The sequence below is a fragment of the Schistocerca americana genome, chromosome 2 (assembly GCF_021461395.2).
Source record: "Schistocerca americana isolate TAMUIC-IGC-003095 chromosome 2, iqSchAmer2.1, whole genome shotgun sequence".
NCBI lineage: Eukaryota > Metazoa > Arthropoda > Insecta > Orthoptera > Acrididae > Schistocerca > Schistocerca americana.
In genome coordinates, this window is record NC_060120.1 from 306,544,186 (window position 1) to 306,552,225 (window position 8,040).

Below are 8,040 nucleotides of genomic sequence, written 5' to 3' on the forward strand. Positions count from 1 at the left end.
ACGGTCTGTTGTAGCTATAGTTTTGTTACTTGATTTCATTACCAATCTGCGGTCTAGAAAGTGAAGAAATATTTAATCATGACCAGGATTCATCATGTCAACAAGGCTATGTTTATACAGGGTGTCTCTCTTCAAAGTCCTCAGGCGCATTTTCTCTGGTGCTTCAGCAGATATCTGCAATTTCATTTTTGCATTGTGTAGCTGGAGTCAGCCCAGATGAATTGTGGTCATCACGTCTTTCATGCGACGACCAGTGTCCACGGAAAGTATCGGTTTGTTTTCAAACAGAATTGTTTCTAAAGCGGACTTTTACGTGACCATTCGATAGAGCAGTTCCACATTAGTCTAGTCCGATGTTCGTTTTATCGATAGGTACTAAATGTTTTGTAGGAGACCCACTGTAATCTCTGTATGACGATTAAGATGTCTGACATCGTATCACCAAACTACTTTTAGCAAATAAAAACAAACCCAGAATCGAACCCTCGACCTCCTACATGCTACCTGTCGACTGCAACAGCTGCACATCACTGCTGTGTCTGCTGACAGAGGTAGTCACCGTGATAACAGTGTTACCAGACTGCCAACCATTAACGTCCATTTGCTGCACGTAATATGTGCACAAAGAAAATTTCTGAGATACATTTTTGCATTGCCAACATGTGAGGAATCGCAATACGAACGAAGTCAGAGTGTCCAAATTTTTCTTCACTCTATATAAGAGGCGCGAATAGCGTTAGATGTTGAGTGATCATTGTGATGTTCAAGGAGATAAAGTGTACCCGTGTGAGATAACACTGTCAACACAGAGTTTGAAACGGGCTTTATTGTGGGTCTCTATTTGACCAGCTGGTCGAATTGCGCAATATCCACATTTGTGGGCCATTCCGATGTGACAGTGGCCTGATATTGGACTGCGTGATAACATTGGGGCATGCATACTCTTCGTAAAGCTCTGATCGACCCCGTCTGACTACGACGAAGGAGGATGGCCGTATTGTGCAACGAGCTCAACGTAAACTCTTCACATCTGCGCTTGCCATCCGTGAACACCTAACGGGCTCTCTGCTACATTCTGTGTCGTGCCACACCCACTGGTCGGAGAGTAGCAGGGAGTTACCGTCCATTGCTTAGGCTGCCGTTAACACCACGCTATAAACATTTGCGTCTGGAGTGATGCCGTCACTGGGAAGCATGAACTGTTGACGAATGGCGTCGCTTTGTATTCGCTGATGTATCGTGGTTCTGCACCACCCCTGATGATCATTGTTGGCAAGTATGGCGGCGATCTGGAGAGAGGTTCCATTCTTGCAGCGTTTTGGAGAGGCACAGTGTTGTTCGTCCTGGCGTCGTCTTGTGGAGAGCCGTTGGATGTTACTTTAGGTCAGGGCAGATATTGATTGAGGGAACACTAATGGCACAACGGTAATACGCGGACATCCTGCGTCTTCAGGTGTTTTCTTCCACGCGACGGTATTTTGATGGCATTTTTCAACAGGACAATGCTCGTTCACAAATGGCACGTTTCTGTATGAACTGTCTGCATGGTGCTGAGGTGCTCCCATGGCAAGCAAGATTCCCAGAGTTGTCCCCCAATAGCTACGCGGGACCGTCTTGGACGTCAACACCAACCCAGTGGTAGCATCCGGGATATCGAGGACCAGTTACGAGTTACGACAGCTGTGGACTAACTTGCCTCAGAAGAGCAGCCGAGTCGGGCTCATACTGCCAAGTTGGTTATAAATTTGACTCCATTTTGTAGTCACTAAAATAACATCACACACCCTCTCAATTTGTGATTTCTTTTCCTCTTCCCGTTCTGGATGATTTACCTTTTTTTGACAATGTATGTCCAATAGTTGACAGAGGACGTTGGCGGTAGTGCTACTCTGAGTTGACGACGCTGGCACGGGAAAACAAATCATAGCCGACCGCATCGAACCATTCAGAAATCTGATCACCCCAAAAGAAAAGTCAACGAGCCTCGGAGCATTTTTAAAGTCATGTAAGGTTGTCACATATTTTCTGTTATATTAAATAATTTATCTTTACTGTACTGGGACGAAAATGAATGAGCGCACTCTATGAGTAGTGAAGAAGATCATTGACTCTGTGTTTAGTTTTATATGTAGCTGATTTGCTAGTCAGTCAATGATGGGGCATTCTTATTTGAGGCTTTGTAGCTAGCAATTGTGTTTTTCAGAGAACGATATCTGGCTGCCGGCCACAGTGGCAGAGCGGTTCTAGGCGCTTCAGTCTGGAACCGCGCGACCGCTGCGGTCGCAGGTTCGAATCCTGCCTCGGGCATGGATGTGAGTGATGTCCTTAGGTTAGTTAGGTTTAAGTAGTTCTAAGTTCTAGGGGACTGATGACCTCAGCAGTTAAGTCCCATAGTGCTCAGAGCCATATGAACCATTTTTTGATACCTGTCTTTTATGATTCTGGGACAAGCCATTTCGAATACATTGTTATGGAGATGAAAGCTCATTTATGTCTTTATGTCGATGGAGAAGATTTTGGAGGAATTTTAAAGGTAACGAATCCATGCACAAGAATGACATGTTTGTCAGAACTATTAAATGAAATCTTTGCCCTTCAGATAATTAGGAACTTTCATGATTAGTTTTAAACTGATCTCTTCGTTTTTCATTATGTCACAAATAACTCAGCTGGTTGAAATGTTTCTAGTCCTTTTTTTTTGTAATGAGAGAATTCTGTAATTGTTAGAGTCTCCTCATGTTGTGCAGTCTTTTTGTCAATAATCAGAGTTTCATTTCACATGAACGATCTTTAAAGTAAAACCCACCTCTATGAATATCTTGTCGTATGTGCATTGCACCTTACGCCACCCGAAGTCACAAATTTTTTCTGACAATCACAGAGAAATAAATTAATAGTCTGTAGTTTATTTTCCTTTAGCTGCTGCATCTTCTAATTTGTATTTGCTTTCGAGATCGTCAGTACTACACAAACAAATACAGCGTGCTGAACAAGAGGTAAGCCACTTTTACTTCGGGGCAGATACCACCGTGCATTCTTGAGCACACAGTTTGTAGTGGGGATTGTCAGGTGTCGTGCTGGCGAACAATTTGATTTTCAGCGAACAGTTCTGGTAATGTCAAGCAATTATCTTCTTCTAAGTAGAGCATTAATTTTTATTTATTTATGAACATTCCAGGTCAAACATTACACTTCACACCACGCAATGTTCATAACGTACTTCGGTAATGAGTTTCAGTTACATACTCTACATTGAGCATACAGTTAGTTTCTTTTGGGATTTGATTAGATTCATTTTCTTTACTTCAAAGTTTGCATTTCATGAAGTTTAAAGTTCTATTTCACGACACTATTGACATCAGCAACACTGAGCCAACAATTGAATACGATATGTAAAGTACAGGTTACATGAGGAGGAAGTCTTTGAAATCAATATGTTCAGTTTTCTCACACACAGACAACTTTTTATAGAAAGCTTATTGTAGTTTCTCACAACGTTGTAGGGGAATGCGGACTGGTACTCAAGCTGTCTCCGGAGCGAGCTAGGTGGAACAGTGGTCAGACACGGCTGAAATCCACGAGGAACGACCTTCGAATCTCGTCCAGTCATCGTTTCCCCACCCACTCCCACCTAACTAGTGCTCCACCTCCAGTGACTTCGACAAGATGTTAAACTCTTATCGTCCTCACTCCTTTCCGTCTTAGAAATACGGGATACAAATAGCAGAAGAGGAACACAAACATGATGTGGTTTATCAGAGGACAAATTCTTGTAAGCTATGCGACACAAAAGTTGTTGCGTTTATACGAACCTCCAACGACTCATCACCGAAATTATGGAAAAGACAGCGTATATCACTAACAGCAAATGGACTGAGAAGTTGCGTTGCATTGACTCTGGAGGTAGATGTGCTCGGTTTTGCATTCGAGAAAGATCGACCACACTTCTCCCAAGCAGATTACAGCGCACAAACATCATTCACGGATGTATCAAAGAGCGAGTAGGGATTTGGCAGTACGTCTTGTAAACCCGCAAGTCGGCTTGGACAGAACTTTAAGCTCCCATGTGGTACCACAGATATGACTGCCATTCTAAAGGCTCTACAGTACGCTTCCTCTGAAGGACAAAACCTGTCAGTCGTTCTCTCTGGCTCAAGGTCAGTTCTTGCCCTATCACATTGTTTAAGAAGGGGACATGGCACTCATCCGACTGCCTGCGACATAATGCACAAAAGAAACTGGGCCTGATGCATATAAAGGCGCTTTTGGCATCCCACGCAACGACACGATACATATATTGACGTAAGAGATGTCAAACATTGGAAAACAGTTGTTGAACAGTCAGAAATACTGACAAGAAATGAGTAACTCCTTATGTGAAAAACGAGTGAGTCGCTCGTGTAGCGTAACGCTCAACACCCAAGCAGCCGAGACAGGTAGGTAGGCCAGACTCGGATCGAATCTGCGCGCCCGATTAACGACTATGGCCTGGAACGCAGATTAGTTTGAGTGGGTTTTAAGACAGTTTCTCACGTTCGTTCAGGGAAATGCTCGGCTGGTCTTCAAGCTCCTCCTCCAAGAATACGATACACAAACAGTTAAAGGCACGATCACACAGGATTGATTCACAACCAGATAGAGCATACCACTCCTTTACAAGGGTACCACAAGGCAATCGAATTTTTGAACTTATTGTTTTGTTTACGGAACGTCAAATTCATAACTGAAATATTAATTTGCCAAAATACTTCGATGCAACTCTCAAAAATTCTCGAGAAAATCGACTTTAAAGTTTTCAGACCGCCTTTAATATGCTGAAGCAATGTCTATTTTTCTCCACAGGTCGTGTGACTGTGTGACAGAATGCTCGCCTACCCCGTAGGTCTCTCTGGTTCGATTCCCAGTCCTCCCAAAATTTTAAACAAATATGCGTGTTCTATGAACATTTTCATGAAGAGTAAAGTACGTAAGGATGAAAAAAAATTAATTTGTAATTTTTTAACTTTAAACTGTCATTTATAAAAGATTAGTAGTTAAGAACTTAGGTTTGCAATGTAAACTCGATTTTTGTGTGCGATTTACAACTAGAAATAAAAAGACGTGCATAAATAGCAATAAGATACATGTTAATTAGCATATATTTGATGAGTTATATATTTAAATGAACGAAAAACCTAAAAAAATGATTACCGAAACAAGACTCGAACCATCGATTACCAGTCTCAAGCGCTACTGATATTTTTCCATCTTTATTTATCTTAAATTTTGCTGAATTACTAGTAGAACATGCAACTCTGTTTAAAACATTTCCTCAGCCGGCAAACGAATCTAAAACGCCTATGTGGCAGGAGAGCACTGCACACCAAGCCACACGACCTACTGACCGGCCTTGCTTTAGCATATTAAGGACGGTCGGAAAACTTCGCGTACCATAAACGTAAAATATTTCAAAAGACCGATTGCCGTATGGTCACCTTGACGACTGTAGTATCAGGAATCGTATCTGGTCACAGCGATAAAATTTTAAAAGTGGATGCACCTCAGCAACGGTGCACGTAGAAGCTTGGTAGGACTGGAAAATAACACCCAATCAGGTGCAGAATTCAATGTCTATTAACCCTTTACCATGGTTTCGACAAACATAAATTTGTCTTTTTCAGAAGGAAAATAGACTCGTAAAATCCATAGACAGGAGTCTCATGACTTCAACATCCATTTATGTCAATATGTGATTATACGAGTCCATTTTCCTTCCGAAGAAGACAAATTCGTATTTGTCGAAACCACGGTAAAGGATTAATATATCTCCAATTCTGCAACTGGCTGGCTGTCATTTTCCCATTCTATCAAGTTTCACGAAGTTAAATAATAAAGCAAAATTTGCGAAAGCTTGAAAAAGCAGACCCCGTGCTAGACTGAATAAAGAACAAAAGATGAAAACCGAATGAGGTGGCGCACGGGTAAGACAACAGACTCGCATTCACAAGGATGGCGCCTCAGACCTCCGTCCGGTCATTTCTGTTATTCCCCCTCCCAAATCGCTTAAGGTGAAAACGACACCGCCGATTTCATTCGCCAATCCAAGGTTATGCTCCAGCTCTGTTCACCTTGCAGATGACGACAAGTTAAAACCTAATTTCCTTTCTTCTTCATCAATTAAACACGAGGCAGTAATAAAATGACTCGACTTACAAGTACCCAAACGAGTATAAGAAATATTTTAAGTTAGTGCTGTAGAACTTAAATACCAAATATCAAACATCTTCCAACGACATTTGCGTCACGCATCATGAAGAGAGTAGTAATGTGCTAATGTTATCTGACGATGAGCTTCGACGCTCGAAATGTGTTATGGCACAAAGAAACGCCTCGCAACATGAATCACAGGTATCGTTGAACAACAACAACTGCCTTGACAGCAGTGTCAGATCACTTCAAGGTAATTTAATGTTAAACCAAAACTGTATTTCTTCCGCTGCCTTGCATGGCTGTTACTTGAAGTACTTGATTTAGCACTTTATGAGTCTCTTAGTTGACGTGACGCGGTATATGGTAAGCGTAACACTTTAATCGTGTTTATTTATGACAGTTGTAGACAACTGAATACGTTCGTCTCCAACACCGGTTGAAGCAAGTACTACCTACTGGAAATTGCCGGAAGGTTCAAATTCCTTACACCTACAACACCTATCTGCTACGCATACCTGCCATCTCGTGTCCAATGAAAATTTACTAGAAAGGGCTGAACAGTCTATAAGAGCAGAGTCTGAAGCCGGTCTGAGTTCCATCAGCTTTCCGGCATCCAAAGAAACGTGTGCTTTTCCCAAAAATCAATTCAAATCCTTAGAAACTGTCAAGGCTACAGTACCATCACGGCACGGCGTATCTGGTAATAAACATCAGAATGGGTCTAACATCAAGGAATTTGGGCATTCGAGGCAGACTTACGTCTCTACAATGCTGCATATGTCGTGTGCTACAAGCCTCACGTATTGCACTAGTGCAGCAAATTCAAACTAGCCACATGTAGAGAATGCAGTTCAATTGTGATGCGCAGCAACTTGCTCTGCTGTCTTGAAGAGTGACCACACAGCTTTTAATTACAACTCCGTTATACATCAAACTTGTGGAAAACGACACCACACGCTGCTGCATGCAAGATCACAGTGCGCACAATATGGGACAAGCAACGATGGTCCAAGTGACATGCAACACGAGCACAATGGCAAACATCAATTGAGTGCATTGTGTTATTGTTCACTGAAGGTCAGCCCAGGCAAACGAATGCTCCTTGCGACAGAGAGAATAAGGCAGCCAAGTCAGACATGGCAAATGGCAGACCTGCCGTGCTCCGTTAGATTCTGTGTCGCAGGCTTGCTTCACATCGGAAACGTGTACTCAACGCCTCAGACTTCAAAGGTGGCATAGCACAGTACCGAGTCGGGCAACAGTTACAACCCTCCATAAACAAAGCGCTGCCTCTCTGCACAAGTGGGCTCCTGCATAAGCAACTCTGTCTTGTCTGTCGCTTGTTCAGCGTAGCCGAAGGTAACTGACACTTTGTCGAAACCTTCCGAATGTGTAACTCACTGATACACAGTTTTGGTCACCTGGTAATATCGATGTATCTTTAGGAGCACAATTTTGCCCGCAGATTCATACAATATTCACAGGAGTTGTTCACCCGTATTTCTGGAGAGAGAAGTACGGTGGATCATATCAGGCCCGTATCAAACGGCAGAGAGCACCATTTCGTCACGGCAACCGTTAGTGTCGTGCTTGTAAAACAGACACAGATGTTTAAACACTTGAAGAAATTCTGGGGGGGGGGGTTATAACATTACATCACGAAGAGGAATAGTACGAAGCACGCTTTGCGGAACATATGACGAAAGATTCCACAGACAGATTCGTTCTTTCCTTTCCATTTTGCGAAGAGCCAAGTGAGTTGGCCGGCCGCGGTGGTCTAGCGTTTCTAGGCACTCAGTCCGGAACCGCGCGACTGCTACGGTCGCAGGTTCGAATCCTGCCTCGGGCATG